Raw genomic sequence first — 24,995 nt, forward strand, 5'->3', positions numbered from 1 at the left:
CCAGTCATCTGTTCCTGTGAGATGCTTTTGTAGTATGTTAACATCATGTTAGGAGTCAGTGACAGCACCCAACTTACAGTTGTCTGCAAACTTGGTCAGCCACAGGTCTTTTGTCTTTGCCTGGACCTCTGAGAAGTAGATGCCAAACAGGAGGGGTCCCAGGACAGATCCCTGGGGAACATCACTAGTGACAGGTCTGCTGTTGGAGGTGGTGGTGCCTATTTTGACCTTGTGGATCTTATCAGTGAGGCAGTTAGCCACCCACCTAATGAGATAGGGATTTACACCAAGTTGTGTTAGGTTTTTGATGATGCCCGAGTGGGGGATTGCATCAAAGGCTTTGGCCAAGTCAAGGTAAGCTGTGTGTACTGACTTTCCCTCATTCAGGGCCTTAGTGACAGTCTCAAACAAGACAACCAGGTTCAATAACCAAAATCTGCCTTTGACGAATCTGAACTGGGTGGGGTCAAGTGCTTAAAGATTGCCTATGTCCTTATTTATGTAGTCCATGGCTTTAAATATCAGGCTTATCAAGCTAATGGGGTGATAGTTTCCAGGTCAGTAGTGGGACCACCTTTATGTAAGGGGATGACAATGGCAGTTCTCCACTTTGCTGGAATGAAACCTGTACTTAGGCTGTGGTTGAATAGGGTGATTAATGGTGAAGCTAGTTCTTGCTGGAGATGGTGCAGAATACAACCTGGAATACTATCAGATCCCATGGAAGCTGTGGTCTTTGCCTTGGATAGGGCCTTTAACACTTGATCTATGGAGATGTGAGGTGCGAGACAAGTATTGGGGATGCTGAATGGGCTTTTGGGGGGACAGTGGGTGAAGTTTGCACTAAACCTATCTGCTAGCAGGTTTGCTAAGTCAACAGGATCAGTGTAAGTAGTGCCGTTAAGTACTAATTTGGAGCAAACCTGGGCTTTGCCATGGAGGTTTCTGACATAACTGAAGAAAGTTTTGTAGTTTCCCTTTTTTGTGAGGCTAGTTTCAATTCATAATTAGCTTTGGTGGTTTTCACTAGTAATCTAATTTGCTTGTTGAGGCTAAGGAGGGAGTATTTCCAATGAGGAATTTGTGCCTTTTCACCCTTGGACAACAGTTTCTTCCTTTTGTTGTAGGTTTGTATTTCCGTGAGGAGGAGGTTTTAGTTCTGTTGGGTATGGCTAGGTGCTTGTATACTGCACTGGCATACTGTTCAGCATAGTTGTCTGCATTCTCTGATGGGACGGTAGTGTGAAGCTACTGATACCCTCCCTTAGGAGGTTGTAGTCAGCTTTTGAGAAGTTTTTTAGCCCGGTTATGGCTGGGGAGAGGTTGGGCAGGATAGAAACTTCAAGCTGGTCTAGTGCGTTAGAACTGATGAAGTCAAGGAATCATTGGGTGAGTGCATCAGTGCAGGAATAGTTCACTCAGTCTATGGTGGGGTTGTAGAAGTCACCAAGGATCGGGGTTGATGGAGTCAAGTAGGTCCAGGTAGTAGGAGTGGGTATCTTGAGTCATGGATGGTGGTCTATAGTCTATAGCTGGCTATAACTTGGATGGGTATCTTGCCACTGTCAGTTGCACCCAGAGTAGTTTTAGTGCATCATGCTGGCAAACCAGTCTGGAGGTGTGCTTGTCTTTAATGAAGATAGAGACTCTGCCACCCTTAGCCTTCCTGACCTCATTTTGGGGTCAGAATGTGTAGAATGAGGAATAGCCTGGTAAGGCAGGGGGTGCTCTCCACAGTCTTGGTCCACATTTCCATGACTGCACAGATGTCGGCACCTTCCAGTGCTAGGAGAGCCTCCAGTGAGTGCATTTTCAGGTTAAGGCTCCTAGCATTAAGTAGCAAGACCTTCAATTTTTGAACAGATCTTTTATGTTAGAAGATTTGTCTTTGGGACATTGCCTAAAAAAAGGCACAATGGGGGAGGCAAGTGTCTTGGCCAGAATCCAGCATCCCAGGGGTGACAGGTAGAGGCCATCTCTGGCAAAGCAGCGAGGCCTGTCAGCCATGTCATCTCAGGCAGACAGATACTGGATCACCTTAGAATGGCACCAGAAATGTAAGCCAATTGTTGAAGTCAATTATCTTTGATGGTATTGTGGTATCATTCTTGGTGAAGGTAGGATGCTGCTTAGGGCTAGGGTCATACTTGCCTGGGACACATACTCTGAGAGCTCAATCATGTCTCTCTTCATATAGTCCAGGGAGGTATGTCTTAAGTCCTTCACACCAACATGGACAATGACAGAGTTATACTTGTACCTGTTCTGGAGATTCTTAAGTGCATGCGTGATGTGGTGGATTCTGGCACTTGACAGACAACTGACCATGACCTTCTCCTTGTCGAGCCTGGTGAAGGGAACATCTGTGTGTCTCACTATTGAATTGCCAATGACTAGTATATTTGGTTGATTGTTATGCCTTATGGGCTGTGTTGGTTTATTGTTATGCCTTATGGGTTGTGTTTGTGAGACACTGGTGTGTTGTCTACTGTGTGTAATGTGTTTGGTGTTGTGTGTATGTTTTGGTGGTCTCTGCTGTTTAGGTAAGTTTTTATTGAGGACCTCTGCATATGTGGTTGCGTGTTGTGCTTGGCTATGTGATGTGGGTGGTGTGGCATTTGTGCTGGCAATCTCCTCTTTGTTAGAAATACTGATTGTGGCGCGAGAGAGCATGGATTCCAGGTTACTGATGTAGATGCATTTTTCACAAGTAGAAGAATTAGGTGCTAGTAGAAGACAGGTGTCAGTGAACACGAGGCAGTTGCTACATTGTCTCAGTATACCCATGTCGACCAGGCTGGCAGGAGAAACTGATGGGAATTGTCCAGACATAGTGTTAAGAAAACTTTGGATGGACTTATGGAGACAGAGTTTTGATAAGGGTTTGTCCACAACAATATAGACCACAAAAACATTCTTAAATGTAAAATAACTGGCCTAAAGCCCAAGTGCTAAGGGTTTGTCCACAAGAGTATAGACCACGAAAAACAAAATAAGTGGCCTGAAGCAGCTCAAGTGCTAAAACCAAAACTAAGAGGCTTAGAATAACAGGCAAAATTAATCAGGCTACTAGGAAGCAGTAATACATACAGCAGAAAAAAGCCCTTGAACACTTAAGAGCAAGCAGCAAGGCAAAATAAGGTAATAAAGTAGGAAGAACACAATTACAGTAAAATCAGCTGAATAAAGTGTAGTTTTTTTAAGTGGAGAGAGAGGAAACAGAAGATAATTCAAGATTAAGAAACTAAGGGGGTAGTCCTTCCCAAATGATCTCACTGTGCTCAGCTGAGTGAGCAAGTGAGATGGGACTGGGAGAAGTGACCAAAATCAATTTTTACAGCAGGGGTGGACAATTCCAAAGGCACCAAGTTTAAATATTCAATAACACTTGGCCAGGAGGGTGGGAAAACAAGACCGGCAATATTCAGTCAAGCAAATAAATGCAGTACAGTTTTGTTAACTATCACTGAAACAGATCAGGTGCAAAAAAGTATACTTATATCTGCTTTGTTTGTCCAGATGGTTATGGAATCAATCACGGCCTGATGCTGTGTGACTATAGAGGCATTATATATAAGTAAGCAGGGAGTGGGGTGCCAGGGGTGTTGCAATCTGCAAAAGCAATTTTTATGGTCTATTTGCTGTGGAGAAGGTTTTCAGTCAAATGAGTTTGACCATTTGGCATTCAATCAAATCAGCATCCAATCAAGTTATATAGATCTATAAGTTATAACCACAAGCATTTTCCTTGTTTAAATTATACTTCTAGTAATTTGCCACAATTGATCACATGATAAGAAACAGTTGTACACAGCACTGCTTTTAGGTAAATTGTGACAATAATAAATGTTTAATTAAATTATGTTGCATTCACTTTACTTTTGGTGGTGTTGTAGACTATATGGATGATATTGCAACTTGTAAGATGTTTGTCAGGTACCTATAAATATTAAAAATACAGATATAAAAGACGGAGTGATATATTTATGTATATATAGACACACACACACACATACACACACACACACACACACGCACACACGCACACACACACACACACACACACACACACACACACACACACACACACACACACACACACACATGCTCGTACACACACTCACATGAAGCACATAAGTTCAAAGTAATAGAAATGGAAGATTAGGCTGAATTATCCATCCAAAGCATATTTAGGTATACTAAGTGAATATAAAAAAGGTGGTTGCACTTATAGAGTGGGAGTTTGAAAAATCTTACACCAAGCCACTCTAAAGTCTTCAGTGTATTAAAGGAGCACCGAAGCAAACTGTGTGATATGCAGAGGAGTGGTAATATTAATAAGGCAGATTTTTTTTAATGAACTAATGCAGTGTATGTTAACTTATATTATGTTTTTAAATATATGTATGGACAAATACAGTGTATGTTAACTTACATTATGTTTATATATATAAATATATATATATATATATATATATATATATATATATATATATATATATATAGGGTCGATTTTTGTTCAGTGAACGATCAGATGATCGAATGCTGTTAGTTCGAACACTAAGTGTTGAAACCGGCAAAACAGCGAACAGCCAGAACAACAAATTTTTTCCCAGGGAAAGGAATTGCTGGGCCGGTTGTCCAGGTTGTGCCATTTCCTCCACTGTAGTACGATCTCAGAGTTGGTATATTTAAGTGGGGGGGGGGCTAAGCCCCCCACTTTATTTAGCGTTTAGTGTTTTTTTTTTTTTTTTGGGAACAGCGATTTTTTTTTCCCTGATTGTTTGCTGTTTTGTGTATTCGAGATTTAGGGGTCGATATAACAACTTTCGATCATCTGATCGTTCATTGTTATAATATACACTCTACATATATATATATATATATATATATATATATATATATATATATATATATATATATATATATATCACACACACACACACACACACACACACACACACACACACACACAGCCCGTGGGAATTCTGAATATTTTCACACTATTATGAAACCAGCATTTTTTAGAGTAATTCAAAGGCAATGCAACAGACAGATTTTTATCCAATGCAGTAATGTAGTCTATGTTGGTGGGTGTGCACACACATACACACACACACACACACACACACACACACACACACACACACACACACACACACACACACACACACACACAAACACAGATATAGGTGTGCATTCATTAATGTAACATCATAGTTTTATGAAGTTACAGGGTATTTTAGTTGTAAATGAACTTTTATATTTATTTAACTGGTTGTGAAAAGTGCAGCATTTTGCATAGTTCAGACAATGCACAAGTTTTCTCTTTGGATTAGGAATCATCTGTGTGCCATATCTCATAAATATGATGCTTTATTTGAACATTCACAGAATTGCAATGATTTCAAAAGTTTAGGTTTATGGTTATTGACAATAATAAGGATGATGGAAAGGAGGAGAGATGTAGAAAACAGACTGTTCTGGCAAGGAATGAGGTAGCAGTTAAGGTTGATGGCATAGGTGTTTCCAGGTTTAAATGAATTAGTTTCAATAAAACCAGAAGTGAGATACACACGTTTTTTTTTATAGAAGTTGTGATTGGTTATGTTGTTATAATGCCATTTTTAAACAAATAAAATGAAAATTTAAATGGAGGTATTTTTTCTGATGATGTTCAGGTGAGTAAGACCAAATGCATTAACATTTTATTAAAGTTCCATGGTTAAGCTGCTTTACTTCAATTTTTATTTTTTACTTTTTGTGCAACAAAGTTGTGTCTCCTGGTGCCATTTTAGATTTCAGTTTTGTTTTTATTTATCAGATGGAGTCTGTATTGCAGCTGACATGCAGAACATTCAGAAGAATAGAGATGCCGTTTCTAAGTTAAAAGACATTATGGATAATTTCTTTAATCAAATCTTAGTTTACTCTACATATAAGATCAGTCATTTTCATCTACAATCTACCTAATTATCTAATCATTATAGCCTCTTCATGGACTATATACACCTCACCCTTTATACCTCCATCCTTTATCCTTAACTGGCTAAGACTTGGCTGGAATAAGTGTGGAGGAACAACTAAATTAAACTGGGGGTCTGGAGGCCTATAGGTTTTGAGGTGTTATGAGGTACATTTTAACATTTTTTAAAAAATAACTGTTTCATCCAATGATGGTCTGAACAAAGATCAAAACTAAGGAAAGAAATCATTTAAATCTTTTGTTCTTTCTACAAAAAATAAGTTGTATCTAAAGCCTGATGTTCAAAGCTATCAAAATAGTAGTTCTCAATAAACTGAAATGACAAATGCTTGTAAAGATATGTAAATCCTGCCTGGAAATAGTGCTCCCTCTCTATCCCACCCAAAAAAGATAGTTATATTCTGTGTACCCCTCTTCTCTTAGACTAGGATGAAAGTTAAATCACAAACAGCCAAATATATACATATACATATACATATACATATACATATACATATACATATACATATACATATACATATACACCTGAGGGGCTAGAGGAAGAAACTAGAGCAAATGAATAAAACCTAGGCACAGATTGTGAGTACATGCTGATTCCACACAGAAAGAATCACAGCCATAAACTCAACCAGAGAGCAATGCTACTTGTTGCTCCACTGTGCCAATTATAGCCACTTGTATGTAATGACTCTAAACATACACTGCAGAACTTTGTGGTCAAATGAATACAGAAATACATAAATAACAGACATACAGGAATGCATCTACAAAAGTCAATGTTGTGAGAATGCAGTGTTCAACCCATTGCAACCCCCATACCTTTCAACTCTTAGATTAATCAAGAAGAAAGCTAAAAATAATGCAGGCCAAAGGACCAAAATTAGGGATAGATATCGCTCTAATATTACATACTTAGAAAGTTACTTGTATATCAGTCTTGGCATCAACATGCTTTTTTATGAAGGCTATTAGGTCTGAAACTAAAATGAATGCCATTATTTAGTGATTGCAGTGCTCATTTGCCAGAAAAAACACAAACGTTATGAAGAAAGGACCAACATATGAGGCAAAATCAGAGACATTCTTGCAAAACAAGCATCAATGACCTCATGCATTTCAACATGTATGTACACACAAGCCAGCACACATACACAGAAACACACACACACACACACACACACACACACACACACACACACACACACACACACACACACACACACACACACACACACACACAAAGACCTTTCAATTACAGCCACTTGTATGTATGACTCTGACTGTACTGTACACCACAGAACTTTGTGATCAAATGAATAAATAAATGCATAAATAACAGACACACAGGAATGCATTTCTTGTAGTTAACTGCTGAATGAATATAGTGTGAAACCAAAGCAACCCCGCCTCACACACATCTCTCAACCACGTAACTGAAAAATCAAGGAGAAAAACAAGCTAAAATATGTCAACAAAGGGAGCAAAGTCAGGGAATGATACTGTCTGTATATATTTAGAAAACTGATAGGATAATAAACTTTTTACATTAGGCTAGCATGATATTTCTGAATGCTAGTAAGCCTGAAAAGTCTGTCATTATTTACTCATAAAAAGAGGAAAAAAAACTTCCTGCTGTACTATTTATTTAAATTACACGCACACAACTTCCTGAATTTGTTTTCACTTTTCATCTGGTTGCCTAGGTCACCTGAGGCAATGGAAACAGCTCCTCACTGCTTCACACAGTGGTCTGGTGAGCTGCTTTCTGACCTCATTTCTGTCCTCTGTCTTCTGGTGAAGGCAGAAAGAACCTTGCAATGCCAGGCTATTTTAATGAATAACCCTGCAAGTGAAGTAAGCTGGGTTTGTTACATTACTTTTTTGAACAAATTATTATTATTATTTTTTTTTATAAGGTTTCTTGTTTTTACTGGGGGGGGGGGGCTGTAGCCCATTAGGTTAGGCCATGAGCCACCTCTGCTGGTCCATCTACGTGGCAACGTGACAAGGAAAATAGTTTGACTTTCTTGTTAGATATGCATCTTAACCCATTTTCTATAGACATTTTAAATGTTGTCAGTTACAATAATTTATCAGTTGATAATAGATTTTTATTAAGAGACTTTGAGAAGAAATCTATCAAGTACAAATATCTGATATGGGACAATTTATTTTTCAACTATTGTATTATGAACAAAAGGGTCCCAAAAGGTCTCAGAATTTCTGTAGAATAGGCCTAAAAATATAGAGTCAAACTTAATACATTTTAAGAAAAGACAGTGCCGTAGAAGGGAAAGATCTTTCTGGCTAAGCATGAGATGTACCAAAATAATAGTTCTCAAGGGAATGCTACAGAATGTTCCTTTTTCAAGGGAAAGGTATGTGTACTTGCAATGGAATGCTGGATAATGAGACAGTTAGGGCATGCTAGGCACCTACAAGTCTGCAAAACAAGACAAGGCATGAGAACCAAGGTTAGGGTGACTGGATATGGTTTCCAGACGAAAATCACTGGACTGAAGTGATACAATGTGAATATTCAGGACAGGGAAGTCAGTTGAGTCTGATGCAAGACTTGTTCGGATGTAGTTCTTATACTACCTGCATGCTGTCAGCTATTTGATGTATTATGCTGCTCTATACCATTTCATTATTCTGTGTGACATTTATATTTGCTATTATATGTTACTCACTACAATAAACTATTCTTAAGCAATCCATGGTCACAGAACTCTGATTTCTTACAAATAGTCTATTTTTTTTTTTTTGCGAAATCACCTGCAGATTTACCATGAGTAGTGCAAAAGGAAATGAAGTTAATTGTAAAACAATGGTACTTGCAAATATAACCAATACACTTCAAGGGATATTATCATTTCGTAGAGAATCTCTTTTTAATTTTGGAAGGAGAGAATGATATGATACATTCAATACTTTTATTGATTATATTAATAACTGAGTCTATATTATATGAGCGAAAGTTCATATGAACGAACGCTCTAATGAGCAAAAATGCCAGGCATCGAAACGCTTTTTCTGGGGTCGCAGTACAGTGAAGATAAGAATATTTGCCCTTTCCTCACTGTAGTGTGATCTCGGAGTTGGAATATATATTTAGCGGGGGGTGTGGGGGGCGCAGCCCCCCACAATATAACATTCGATGTCTGGCATTTTCGCTCATTAGAGCGTTCGTTCATATGAACTTTCGTTCATATAATGTAGACCCTTAATAATCAGCATTTTTAAAGAGCAGAAAAGTACTACTTATATTAGATTTTTACATTTAAATTTAATAAAATAAATGATGAGATACATAATTCTGTTTTTAGAAAGGTGGTTGTAAGTAATATTTTTTTGCAATTTACTACTGCTTATCTAATTTAGTTGAAAAGTGACATCATTAGAAGTGCTTCGGTAAGAGTAAGTAGGTTAAGTAAAAATGACACAGTATATAAGGAAGTTAAGCTGGAGTACATACAAATGTTCTTAAAGTGTACTGGTCACTTTCAGAAGTATCCTTGTTTTGCAATTGATTTAATATCTAGTTTTATTCCAAAAACTAGTCGGCAGCTTGTTTTTCTAGGAAGTAAGAAGCCACTACTGATGCATTTATCATGGAAATACTGTAGCTTATTTATATGTTTAGGTAGTGAGGTACTGTGGGTCAAGTCTTTCATGATGTCATGGCAGGCATTTTCAACTCTGAGAAAAAAATTATGGAGTCCTCCATATCAACAAAGTGAAATGCATAAACAAAACATTTCTTGCTTCAAAAACTGTATCATTTGGTATTGTTTACAGTATGGAGGTAATATCCATCTCCTAACATTTGTTGTTTTTCTTGCTTCGGAACATGGCCTGGGTTAACCCCTTTAAGTCAATAACATAGTATAATCCATGTTTTTCCATTCTCCTTTTATAAAATATGTTCCTGGTAGATATGGTTTCATGAGTAAAAATTAAATAACTTATGTATACTTGCTTAATGACACAAACTGAATGCAAACAAGAAGACAAACCATATTCAATATATGGAAAACACAAACCAAACCAGAAGCAAAATGCTGGCTCAAACAAGGATAAACATAAACCAATAAAATCAGTGAAGAGCCAGAGAAGAAGCAGTATAAAGCTACTCTAATAAACATGCAATAAGCAGACAATAAAATCTACAAAAAATAAAATAAATGATGAGTGCTTTCATACCCAAACAAGGTGCTTCATCAGATCTACTTAAAAGCTAATACATTCACATTTAAATAGTGTAAAACTACCACCTTAAACCTTGTGACTTCACGGCAGGTCTTAAAGGGATATGATCATTCAATCCCCTACCCCTAGTTGCTTGCTGCAACATACTCCATTTGGTCTCAAGTCTCTCTGTATAAGTCTTTATATCCCTATGTCTTTCAGTTGTAAAATACAGTTCAAGAACCAGAATTTTAAAAACATGCATACTGCCCACATCAACTATATGTTTACCTAGCGCATTCTCTATATCACCTCTATTGATACTATATAAATGCTCCCTAACCCTGTCCCTAAGAAAGCAGTTAGTCTTCCCAATATAATAACTTTGACATGTTTCACATGTCGCAATGTAAACAACATTTTGCTTACTACAGTCTGCACAAATGTCAAACTTAAACATTCGCCCAGTATCAGGATGTATAAAACAGTCACCTTCTCTAATATACCTGCAAACATTACATCCTCAACATGGAACAGTACCTATCCTATCTGACAATTTCTTTCTGTTCCTACCAGCCATCGAAAGGCTTATAACACAACAGTCTCTTAACTGAAGTATAGTTTTTAAAAGAAAAATAGGCTCATCACCAAGCACATCCCTACATTTACTATCAGATATAAGTATCCTTCAATGTTTCCTAATAATATCACAAACAGAATGAACATTACTAGAATATATCGACACATCCTTAACCGATCAATAGCAGCATCCTTGCTCTCCATAGTACCACCACCTTCTCTCAAAAGATAGCGTTTTGCTCTTGTTTGCTGACAGGACAAGACTTCATTCTGTACTTGGAGTATATCAAAATCAGGATAACCTCTCTAACAAAACTCACTAGTGAGAACATTAAAGGAAGAATACATCTCACTAACCTTAGTAAGCAGTCTAGCATTCCTAAAAATGTAATCTTTGTAACATTCCTCTTTAAATATTGCGGGTGTGTACTGTGAGCATGTAGCAGGTTATTCGTTTCACATAATTTCTTATGTATCACTGTTTCAAAACCACCCAGTGTCTTGATGATACATACATCTAAAAAGTCAATCTCACAAGCAGAGTACCTAAAAGTAAATTTTAAAAAATTAATTGTAACCTGTAAATAGTCTACAAATCTATGCAAAGAATCTACTGATCCAGTCCAGACAAGGAAGACATCATCAACAAAGCAACCATAATATAAAATTAAGCTTTGATACACATTCTTAGCACTAAAAACATACTCTGATTCCCAATATGCCAGCAACATGTTCACGTCACTGTTCGTGCACATGGTGCCCCATAGCAACATCTACATTCTGAATGTAATACTTAGCAAAGGAAAAGGCATTGCTTTTACATCAAGTAAAAAGCATATCAAATACACTTGATTTGCCATATATACAGCATGCTTATTCAAAAAAAAGGCTTATGTAATCAATGCCTACATCATTCAGGATAACAGCGAATAAAGACACTATATCTATTGTAACTAATAGATATTCATCAACACAACTGGTATTCACACATTCAGATAGACTGCCTAAAAATATTTTGTAACTCCAAGAATATTTTCTGCTTTATCAATAATCGGAAGAAGCTGTTTCTTGACATAGATAGACAGGGACTCTGTAACCCATCCCTTGCTTGAAACTATAGGTTGGATATGGGGATTATCTAAAGACTTATGCACTTTGGGGGAGCCCATACATCAGCGGTACCAGCGGATGCTCAACTAAAAAATAGTCATAATGTTCTCTGTCAATAACACCTTCCATCAAAATGTCATGTACATATGTATTAACATTACTGATGATCTTATGAACATCAGGTCTCCTACATTCAGTATAGGTAGAAGAATCACTTGGCAGTTAACATATTGTTCAAATGACATGCAGTGTCCATCACAACATTCCCTCCTCCCTTAACAGATGGATGAATATATGTCATCATGTGAGACCATTTTTTTTGCAGTTTACTCATGTTAAAAAAGTCTTTCTTACATTTCCTGCTAAAAATTCTAAGATACCATCCTCACACATCTTAGTAAACACTTCCACAAGGGGTGGATTCACAGGTACATAATTGCTAGACTTCTTAAAAGTCAGTGAGGAGGTAGTCCCATCAACAAATAAAAGTTTCAAAGTGATATTATGAACAATTTCAAATTCAGCAAAACATCATGTAGATACGACCCTCTTGCAGGAATAAAAGATAAACCAAAGTTCAGTTCCTTACTTTGTTCTGCAGTAAGTGTAACAGATGAAATATTAACTATCAGGTCTTTGGAACTTTCCTTCGAACGGCAGGACCCAGCTCCAACTGACCTTTCAACTGCATTCACTTGCAGCCGAACCCATTCCTGCTCCTTGATTATCCCCTTACTTCTTGCCTGATGGTATTCACAGGTTCTAGTAACTGAAGTTGCAAAAAATGTTGATTGGTGGAAACTGGAACATCAACTCCCACTTTCAAACCCAGGGAATACTATGTCTGATACTATGGTCATCATGCTCATCTCTCATCTGCTTACCAAGTGCATTACTGTCTACTTCCTTTACATTTCTGATTTATGTTCAGTTATCCTCTCTTTTAACTTCCTTGTACACTTTCCTATTTGGACGGCATGACATTTGATACAATTCGCCATATAAACAATAACTGACATGCTGCATATAGCATAGCAGCCAAACAGATACTTTCTACATGTAACTGGATGTACAAATTAATTTTCTCTCAATATCATTTCAGCATTTACAACTATAACATGGAAATGTACCCTTCTTCTTAGTCTGTTTAGGGGGACTATTTTAATTGTTTGATCTACTATTGTGCTTTATTATTGTGCTTTTTAATTGGGGCTGTGTCATATGATTAGAGTATTTAATTAATCAAGTGATTGTATTTTTTGTATATACACTGAATAAGGGCTAGCCTTGAGACTTTGTGGCTTTGGATTAAACTTGTTGGTTCTGGATTAAATTTGGACTTATTGCTTTCATTCTGCATATCTAATACTTGGAATTTTAGTTTTTGCGTTTTGAACTGTTTTTCTCCAAGACGTGTTCACCTCAGTGCTCGTCCCATTTTCTGTTTTTGCTGCTATGGGATTGTTTGGATCAGCCTTGGGTGCCAAGTGATATACTTAAGATGACACAACCTTCAACTCTTATGGATAGTGATGTGAGGTTTACTGCTATCAGCCGACGTCTACATCAGTTAATGATGATAAAGAATAACCCATTGGTCATACATTTGAATGAACCATCTACTGTCTATTTGAAAAGTAAAGAATTACCTAATAATGATTTTATTTTATTTATTATTTTATTTTTATTTTTATTTACATTTGTTGACCGGGAGTGTCTGACTGGACATGGGTCCATTTTCAGTGGAGGACCGGGGAGAAAAGCTCCACAGTTAAAATAAACAGACAGTAGTTACATTGGATTACATAGCGATTAATTTAACATAGCAATTAATTACAAACGTATTTACAGATGAAGAACATAGTACATCAGTAGACAACTAGAATCTTTATCTGCGAAGTACATAACAGACATTAACAAATGTTACAATAAGAAGATCCTGCTGTATAATAAGTACTAGGCTTATGAGTATCTCAGCTTGCTATAATCAAGGTAATTAGTGGCGTGGAAAGAAAGGTAGTGGTTGGATGGGGTGGGTGATATTAGAGTGGGAGTTGCAAGGGCATAGCCAGCATGTTTTTAGGTGTGCTTTTAGTAAAGTTTTGAAGTGGGTGCATGATGGTATGGAGGTATTTGTGGGTGGGAGGGAGTTCCATAATTTGGCTATGGTGCAAGAGAATAGTGCTTCACCAGCAGAGTTATTGGCTTTAGTGATCTGCAAGTGATTTTTGTTGCTGGATCTTAGTGGTCTGGTGGTGCAATAGGGTTGGAGTAGATTCTGGAGGGATGGGATATTTAGTGGATGGTTTATTAGTTTGTGGGCGAGTGAGAGTTGATACCATTGAAGGAGGTGAGGCAGTTCAAGCCAGCCCAGTTCAGCAAGTGAGAGACAGTGGTGACTATGGTAGGATGCCCCTGTGGCGAATTTGGCGATTTTGTTTTAGCAGGTCTCTAGCTTGTTTAGATCGCATTGCCTTAGGTTGGTATATATTGGAGAGGCATAAAGTGAGGTGGAGATAAGATGGGAATTTGCTACTGAAATCTTTGCTGCTTTGGTGAGAAGTTGCTTATTTCTGTATAATGCTCCTAGTTTTTTGTGGACTTTTTTTATGGTCATGGATATGTGAATGTCAAATTTTAGTTTTATTATCTATTTCCACTCTTAACAATTTGGTGTGTTCAGTTGGGTATATAGTGGTGTTGTCTTTTGCTGTGATGTTAAAGTGAGAGTTGTTTTGAGTATGTTTGGTGGGTTGGAAGATGAGTAGTTTAGTTTTGTTTGGGTTGAGTATTATTGGGCATCGGATAACCAAGTTTCAACAGAGGAAAAGGCTTTCTGTGTGACTTTTTGCAGTTTGGGTAGGGACTGGGCTAAACAGATGATGGTTGAGTCATCTGCGTATTGTATGAGTGTGCCATGTTTGGTGGCAGACGCTAGATTATTGGTGAAAACAGAAAAGAGTAGGATTCCAAGGATAGATCCTTGGGGAACCCCTATGGAGACAGGTAGTTGGGGAGATATGTCATTCTGCCATACAACAGATTGTTGGCGGTCAGACAGGTAAGTCTGAAACCAGTTGGTGACTGATTGAGAGAAGGATAGGTTACTGAGGACAGAGATGAGTTGTTTGTGTGGGACCATGTCAAATGCTTTAGATAGGTCTAGGAAAGTAGCAGAGGAGAGATAGCCATTGTTTTTATGCTGAAGGATAGTGTTAGTAAAGGAGAGTAAGGCAGTGGTGGTGCTATGGTTTGGTCAGAAATCATGCTGAGTATTGGAAAGGAGGTTGTTAGTAAGGAGGTAGTCTGAGACCTGAGAGTGTATGCATCTCTCTAGTATTTTGGAGAGTGGAGAGAGAATAGCTATGGGGCAGTAATTGGTTAGTTCTGTGGAGGGGCCGCCTATGTGGAGGGGAATTATATGTGATACTTTCACATTGTGGGAACGTAACTTTCTGACAGAGATCAGTTAATCAAGATGGATACTGGGTAGGCCAGAGCATCAGCTGCGATTTGTAGGTATTCACTTGGGAGGTTGTCTACTGCTAATTTGGTGGGCCTAAGTTGGAGGTAGGTACAGGAGAAAAAGAGAAGGCAGTGGGGAGCTTACTAGTTGAAGGTGGGGGTTGGAGGGGAGGGGGATTGTTTTTAGCTAGTGATAGTATGGTTTGTGTGATGTGTGTGTTGAATGAGGTAGCAATATTTTCGGAGGAGTGAGGGATGTTAGGAGGAGGGGTACTGACTTTACCTGGGTGGAGGATGGAGTTTATGGAGGACCAGAATTGTTTGGGGCTGTGTTGGGAGGAGTCTAGGGCAGACTGGTAGTATTGGAATTTGTCCTGTTTTATTAGCTTTTTGACTCTATTGCGTAGTTCTAGGAATTTCTGTCTAGTTGAGGGGGTTTTGTTTTTTGTGCCAGTGCTCCCAGGCTTTATCCCTGTTTTTCATTTCTGACTTAGTGGTTTTCTGTAGCCATGGGGAGGGTTGTGCTTTGGTTCTGGAAAGTTGTATGGGGGCATGGTAATTAAGGATGCTCAGGAAGGTAGTATTACAAAATTCAACTGGGTCATCAAGACTAAAGTACTTTAGAGGATACCAGTTACATTCTTTGAGGGATGAGATGAATGTGAGTGGGTTAAAGTTTAGTTTTTTACGTATTTGACGGTAGATGACAGGTTTAGCTTGGTATAGGTATTTTTTGAGTAGGAATGTTGGGGAGTGATCACTGATAAAAACTGCCAATACAACCTCATTTAAATAAACTATTATAACAATATTAAAAATGTTAAAAACCATAGATGTACTATATGGTATGTGAAGATAAACAACTTACATAGAAAAATATATACATACAAAACAAAATATTGAATACTGAATATAATATAGGTGGTGATTAATAATAATAATTGTATATTAATTGTTACATCCACATAGGCTCAATGGCAGAAAAATGTAGATATATAACCATCATGTACTAATAAGAATAAAAATAAATTCATCAATAAAATCACAGAGTCTACCCACACCACCTTATACTGTAAAATAAAAAAAAATAAATTTGATACTTATACGTTAAGTTTTTGATGTCAACTTTTTTAATCTTATATAAATGTTCATATATATGGGTTTTAAGCTTCCTCTCCATCTTGCCAATGTAAAGGCCCTCTACATGAAAACATGTCAGTAATGATCTTCATTTGGTCCCCATAGTCTCCTCATGGAGGACATACTTACTTACTTCGGATGCATTGCCCTTTAAGTACATTCTAAAGATGTGTGGGGATGACAGCTACATTGTTGTATTGTAATCATCATTGGAAAATGATTTTCTATCTTTTTTTTTTTGACAAAACCCATCACCTGTATATATGATGTATAAGTATATGGTATACAATACCTCAAATCTGTGTGTAAATCTAAAAAAAATTTTAAAATTGTAAAAATATTATAATAATCTAAATATATCTTCAACTGATAATTTCAAAAATAAAATAAATCATTGTAATATTCACTTGGTATAACAAACATGTTTTCCCACTCAAGCATGACGAGAGCCTTAAATGATGGGGCACAAGATGTCCCCATAGCCACTCCCCGTCTCTGTCTAAAATATTCTCCTAGAAATGTATGTAAATTGTGGTCAAGTACAAGCCCATCATGTCAGATAGAGAAGACAAATATCCCAGAGAAGTTCAGAATATTTCCTAAGGCTGTGTTGCCAATTCAAAATAGACCAGTTATGACTAAAACAATCTTTGGACATCGATGGTGAGACGAAACATCTCTCGTGAGGGAACATTGTTGTATACATGTTTACACCAGGTCAATAGTTACCCCTAAATTGAATGTTTTAGATTTAGAACCGAGGATAAATAGGGTCTAGGGGTTATCATTATACATTGTGTATTTTAGGAATTAGGCTTGATGTTGTTAGACTAGAGATGTATTCATTTCTTATAAATAAACACCTAGTTGTCAGGCTTCATAATCCTGATATCACTATTTGCAACCACATGATCTAAAACACAATCTCTCTCCAATGTGAGGTTATCACAAAAAGTGAAACCATGGGTCCCTCTGAATGTTTCCATTCCACCTATATGGAGGTCCAAGCAGACCATCTCTCTCTTGTTGCCACGTGAGGGGGTAAGCTAGGTGAATATAAGCACTTTTTTAACTGTACCTCTTAGGTGAACCAAATGTGTGTCATCTTTTAAACTGTAATGCCAAAGTCTGACAGTCACAGTACAATAACCGTATTAATCGTATCAACCACATTTGTCATTTGATGTTGGGATGAATTTCATCCCCTACTAAACAACGTCAAAAAACTCATGTATAATATACTTCAAAGTGAAGTTGTGTAAATGAAAACCAGAAAAGGTATAGGTACTTTTGATTTGATTGGTATTATATATGATGATTTCAATATATAATAGTTAGTTTCTCCTTCACAAGGGGAAATATCTTGACAGTATTCCTCCTTGACAATGTAAGAGTGGGGGGAATATTGGTGCCTGATGAAACCTCTCTCCCCTGAAATTGCATCTTCTTCTCTTCTTTTGGATCTCTACCTGTGTTGTTGTGTTGGCTCAGAGGCTCAGAAACCCTATTCAGATCTCTTTCCAATTTATCTAATTTCCTATTATAAATACCATTAGCTTTTGAATTAGCTGTTCTAAAATTGTTTGTTAAAAAATCCTGCCAAGAGAGTCAAAACTTGGTCCTGTTCATCATTCACAATTCAATATCATTTTTTTTTAACACCACCCTTTTTTTTTTTTCATCATTAAGTTTCATGAATATATTCAAAACATTGTCAATCTTAACACTCTTAATGTTACTTAATTTTTACCCAACAAAAAATTTTTTTGATTTAATAGAATCGGTTGATGCATTATATTTCATCTCATCCTGCACAGTCTCACCATTACCCAAAAAAAAAAATCAAAACTCTTCATTAAGGAAATTGTTTATCATCAGAATAATTAGTCTTTAACACCTCAGCTGTTTTTTGGGTCCTAGCCCGGTGTGTGTCATTAGAGTGAAAGTGAAAAGAGGCTAAAATCAAATGTAAATTTTGGCGTCTTCCATTAAATTGTCATCAACATCCTTTCATTACAAGAAAAAAGCGCGTTGTTCACTGAATTATGAATTATTCCTTTGGCCATGTCTCGACTGGCTAACCCATAGTCCCGAGAATTTAGTTTAGATGAACAGAAGCAGCATTGGAGCCCTTGGCAAGCAATTGCCAACACTATACAGCTCTACTACTACAGTGCCAGAAGAGTTTCCAGAGCTCCAACGCGCTCCAAACGTCGAACTAGCGTCAGATTTACTTCCACGCTTTCATGCGTAAAATAAAATCTAAATCTCAATCTGCTCAATGGAGATGAGTGTCAGCCATCAGTCAGACTGAAGAAGAGAACCAAGTTCAAAAAAAAAACTGCAAAAAACACACAACACAAACAAGTAGTAGACCGAGGCAGGGGCTAGAACAGAAGGCTGTAAATTCCAATAATCCACGCAAACAAATGTCGCCATCTAATAAATCTAATGTATTGTAGTTAGAGCTCCACAGCCCAAAAAAAACAGAAAAATAGCTTTTTACATCCACCTACAGCAAACTTCTTTCAGAACCACCTGGTACCGTTAGTTGATTTAATAGAGAGCTGGCTATTGAAACGAAAAACCTTGCTGGCAACTACTCATATTGGCGGTTTGGCGCAAGCTAATTATTAATTAAATAATGGCTATCTGATAAGCAGCCTGTTATATATGACTGGGGGTTCTTACTGACTAGTATCCAGTCCAGGGTAGTGTGCTTGCTGGAGTTTTTATTTATCCTGGTTGGCTACTGGACTAGTTGGGTGAAGCCATGAAGGTTTACATGATGGGTTGGATGGTTGCCAGAACAGGATTGCCAGTCAATATTGAAATCAACTAAAATTATAGTTTCTTGGGGGAGATGGTGGGTAGACCAGCTGAGGAGGTTTTCTAGTGGAGGTATATTCTAGCCAGGTGGGAAGTAGCATCCAATTATGTTGATGGTTTTGCTTTGGTTTATTCTGAGGTTGGTATATATTATTTCTTCATTGCCTATTTATGGAGCTGTTGATTTTAATATTTGGATGTTTAGATGCTGTTCAAATATTATAGCTACACCTCCTCCTTTCTTGTTTAGTCAGTCTACTCTTAGTATACTGTAACTGGTAGGGAGTATTTGCTCACTGGTAATGTGAGTTTTTAGCCAGGTTTCTGTCAGGATGACTATATCTGTGGAGTACAAGTCTATGGTGGCATGGAGTTCATGGACTTTCTTGGATATGCTTCTAATATTTAGGCTTAATAGAAGGAAGTCACTTGGCTTTCTATTGGCTGTGATATGGGAGAAGATGTTGTTTCTAGTCTGATTATGAGGATTGGGGTTGGAGATGGTAGGGCCAGGGTTGGGGTGGATGTCTCCATTTAGGGCTAGTTTTGATATGCATGAGGTTATTAGTTTTCTCAGTTTTTGAATGTGTTTGATTATTAGGGAAACTTTATGATTGCGCTCTGTGGGTAATAGGTATGGTGGGGGGTTTCTATGTTAAGTTGTAGGGATGCTTTATGTTTGAGTAATATAGTTGGTAGAATATGTGAGGGGGACATAGGGATAGTTCTTGAGTTGGTGGGAGGGGAGCTGAGAGAGGGTGAGACATGAGTGGCAGTGTGAGTAGTAGTACAGTAGTAGTGGTTGACTGGGGGAATGATGGAGCTTTGGTAAGATGTCAGATATGCAAGGAGAGTGCATGCATTGAGTACAAGGTAAGGTATGCTTGTACATGTCAGTTGAGGAGGTGTGATAGTAGTGGGAAGATGGAGGAGATAGTTTTGGGTTAGTACTGTGGTTGGCTATTGGAAAGATGGGAGGGGTTTGTGACTGTAATAAAGGTAGGACCACTGGGGGCAGGAGGGAATAGGGGGCAGGGTGGGGAGCAGAGCGGGTAGAGACCCTGTTAGTAGCTCTTATGAGGGGCTGGAAACAATCAGGTAACAGATTTTAATGAGAAAATTACAGTATTGAAAAGGAAGGCGCAATCTTTTAAAAAAAACTACACTGTCAGCATCTTAGTTTTTCTGCATATTTGGAATATGGCATTATCCCACATGGACTTAGAATACTTAAAATGTTGTCTTATTGAAATGCTTATCCTGAGTTACTTAGAAAATGGCAAGAGCTAAATTTAAAGTTAAGCACCAACTGCATGAAATTAATGAATGAGTTCTTCTATAAAATAGAGCTTGAACTGCAGGATGAAATTGTAAACACATGAGAATGACTTAACTGAATTACCTGCATTTCATGAGAACCCTCTGATATACAATATGATGTTAGAAACTGATAAATGTAAAAAACATAAACTTTCTAGGAAATTCAATGATTTTAAGAAAGTAATATTTTTTCATGGCCAAAGGAATGTTGCACTAACCTTGCCAATGATTTGAGAAAGGCTGTGAATAATGTGGCAAGAAAATCAATGGACACATTGGATGACTTTTCTTTAAATGAAGGCAATGGCACATTGGGTGCTCAGATTGAATATACAGCTAATCATAGAAATTTATAGAAAATGCTGCCCCAGTACAAACAGTTCAAACAAATATCTTGGAAGAGCGAACGGAAACTACCCACACTGCAGAGGTGAATGGTAGATCCCATCCCACTGAGGATTATCTGAAGAGCTTGATACCTTTATAAATAAGACTTCTGGAAGCAGTGGAAACAAGAATGAGGGATCCATTAAGAGGCAGACTATTGGCAAAAGAAGGCGGGGGAAGAAGATTGTGTAGCAAGGGGCTGCAAACCTGAAGCAAAACAAAAGGTCAAGGGAATTGAACAAAGTCTCTATTGTAAATTTGTCTAACATATTTTTAAGGGAACATGATATAACCTTATTACAAAAGGGGTTGCAATTTATTCCTTTGAAAAGTGACAATTTTGTTAATGCTTTGACAGACTTAAAGATGTTTGTTAGAAAGATCAGCTTAAAACTTGTCCTTAAAGACTCCTTGTCTACTAAGCCTCAGGTATGTAGAACACCTAGTCTTTTTACACCTGTTAACTGTCCAATATTAAATGCGTTTAGTGAAATATGTGAGTGTGATATATGACAATATTACGCTCAAAGGGAAACAGTATAATTTGACTTTCCATGAGAATGTAGTATTAAAGAAGTTGGAAAGTAACAAAGATATTGTAATAACTGTAATAACTGTAATAAAGCAGGCAGACAAGGGTGGAGATATGGTATATCAGACAAAACTGCTTATGATACATATATGTTTGAGTTTTGAAATGATACAAGTACATTTATTGAGATTAGTAAGGCGGATATTTCTAAATACGTGAGTAATGTAAACATGAGTATAGATATGAATTTTTTTTTTTGCAGTTAACAATTATACTGGTAATGAATTGTTTATTTTAATGTTCCTTATCCAGTAGCACCAGTCCTTTATGGACTACAACGATGAGACCTATTGCCTCAGGAGGTGGCTGGTCACTGAGTCTATTTCAATATATTTACAGTCCGTTTTGAGTAAATATTTATTAAAAGTGATGAGCTACATACAAGATACCAAAGACTTTTACAACAGTTATATAACTTGTATGATGCACACAAGGAACACATTGTTGTTACCCTAGATATTAAGTCCCTGTTTATAATGATCCCTATTGATTTTGGTCTAGAAATCATATGTAGTTTTCTGTGCATAAACACTCACATGCATAGTAGACAAATAGGAATGATTTGTGAACTTCTTGAAATTATATTGAACAACAATGTGTTTATGTTCTATAATCACATCTGTCTTCAAAGAACTGTTGTGGCAATGGGGACTTCCATAGCTAACACGTATGCTCATATCACTGTAGCACAATGGGAAGAGAGCTTTGTATATAATTGTACAAAAATATTTAAGGACAAGGTACTCTTTTTCAAGCGTTTTGTGGATGATGTTTTTTCTTCTGTTGGGTGAGGACTGTGATGATTTTAAATCATTTGTTGATTATTTAAATCAAGCAACTAATTTTTTACATTTTATAGCACAATGTTCTGATGAGACTTTCAATTATTTGTATATCAGTTTAATAAAAAAAATGGGAATGCTATCACTACCTCTGTTTTTATACAGGAGGTTCAAGTGAACCAATATACCCATAGAAAAAGCATGCATGCACCACATATGTTTAAAGCCTTAGTCAGAAGGCAAGTATTAAGGGTCAGTCGGTTAAATACAGATGATGCACAATGTTATAATAAAATGGATGAGATTGAAGATTAATTTAAAGAATGTGGCTACAGTAATACTTTATTGCAAAAGATTAAGAATGAGGTGAAGAATAGTAGGCACATGGACGCTAGACCATATTTTGCAAGGAACTGCAGGGATTTAAATACTACTACAACCTATAGAAAGCATGAACATATGCAATATGTTACCATGTATAATAGGAGATTGGGGGGGTTAAAAGTATGATCTTTAAAAACTGGAATATCCTAGGTACAATGCCTGCAATCAAAAGAATAGTTGGTGAAAAGCCATGTTTTGCCTATAGGAATAGTTCCATTTTAAATAAATGATTATGTTATAAAGATTTTTCTGATAGACCTCCTGAACAGACTAAAAAGAATGGTACATTTCCATGTTATAGTTGTAAATCCTGTAATGATATTGAGAGAAACAATTTATACACCCAGATGCAGGTAGAACGTATCGGTTTGGCTGCTATGCTACATCCACCATGTCCGTTATTGTTTATATGGCGAATTGTATCAAATGTCATGCTTTCTATATAGGAAAGTATTCAAAGAAGTTAAAAGGGAGGATAACCGAACATAAATCATATAGCCAGTAATGCACTTGATAAACATAAGAGAGATGAGGGTGATGAGCATAGATTTCACTTTAGAGTGCTAGACACTAGACACAAAAGTAGAAGGGGTGCTGACATAAATAACATTCATGAGATATGTGGATATCAATGGATTACATGGCTAGAAGCAGAACGTGCACCGGGTTTAAATATGGCTGTCAGCATAAAACCAATTTTAAGAAAGAAACAAATTATTTTAAAGTAGCTGTTACTATAATTGAATCTTATATTGTATTATCTTTATATTTCTACTGATTTTTTACAGGGAGCTTACCCCATAGTATTTTTATTTTAATTGTTTGATCTACTATTGTACTTTAATATTGTGCTTTTTAATTGGGGCTGTGTCATGTGATTTTATTAGAATATTTAAGTAATCATGTGACTGTATTTTTGAATGTACACTGAAGGAGTGCTAGTCTCGAAAGCTTTGTTGTTTTGGATTAAACTTGTTGGTTCTGGAATACATTTGGACTTATTGCTTTTGCTCTGCATATCCAATACTTGGAGTTTTAGTTTTTTTTGTAATTTGTAGCCCTACAGCACTGAGTGCAGCTACCATGAGGATGTTTCTGTTTTAGCCTTAACCCCTCTGTTGGTGACTGATATGAGTGCCTAAATTACAATGGGGGGGGCCCCATGCACTCTCTTAGATGCATGCGAGTACTCTTAAACATACCTTTAGGGTTACCTTCGCTAGCTTGGAAGTACTAGGCCCATGTCACTCTCAGTCACTCTAATCCCTGTTATCATGCAATCCTCCACTTCCACTGGAGCAATTAAGCACCAGGAAAACCACCATTATCCTCTCCAAGCCAGTGTAAGCTGCACCATTTTCACCCTTCCCTATCTGGCTCTTCCAGTCAGGGCTATAGTTTTCTTCCAGAAGCCCTCAACCTTAAAACAAACCTTTAAAATCAATAAATGGAACTAATCTCTTATTTTCAGTTATCTCCAACTGCTAAATTACTGAAAGGAACACTGACGTCTGAAAAAAGCACGGAATCACATCCACTGACAAATGCAGCATGTATTTATTCCTACATAATACAAAAACACTTTCCAACTAAAGTGTTCTGTGGCAATCAGTAAACCCCTTGAGTTTCATCTTCTAGCTGCTGGTTAGTAAAAGCAATTTTACAACAGATGCATATTTGTGGTCCTTACCTGTTGCACCAGTATAATATATACATACATACATATATATATATATATATATATATATATATATATATATATATATATATATATCTACACACACATTTAATCTATGCTATGCAATTATTCCCATTTTCGTATTTTGGGTTATTAATGATATATTTCCTGATCTCATATCTTTGTAGTTGTCCCTGTGCATAAGCAGCAAATATAAATGCATTTTGAAATTGATCTAGCATGCATGCAATGAGTTTTCAAAATAATTTTTTCTTTGACATCCTAGTGATGAACTCAACAAAAAGTGACATAAACATCAAGATAAGAAAATGTCCAGAAATAGGACAACACCAAGAAAGCTAGCAACAAGAAAAATTACCTCTCTGGACAAAACAGAACAATTTGCAGAATCAGAATCAGAATCACATTTATTGTCTAGGTAGGTGCACATACAAAAAAATTGACTCCGGTTTCAGTGACTCTCCAAGTATGACTTACATAAACAAAATACATACAACTTTTAAGAACAAGACAAATGACATACATGCAACT

The 24,995-nt window shown here is 37.0% G+C and overlaps 1 protein-coding gene across 1 annotated transcript in view; it reads right to left on the reverse strand.

Annotated features, from left to right (window-relative positions):
- Positions 1-24,995, reverse strand: part of LOC122793733 (melanopsin-B-like) — a 400,101-nt gene that overhangs the window by 333,288 nt on the left and 41,818 nt on the right. The gene's annotated exons all lie outside the window — the stretch shown is intronic.

This window comes from Protopterus annectens, chromosome 2.part0, assembly GCF_019279795.1.
Source record: "Protopterus annectens isolate FY-2018-M chromosome 2.part0, PAN1.0, whole genome shotgun sequence".
Taxonomy (NCBI): domain Eukaryota; kingdom Metazoa; phylum Chordata; order Ceratodontiformes; family Protopteridae; genus Protopterus; species Protopterus annectens.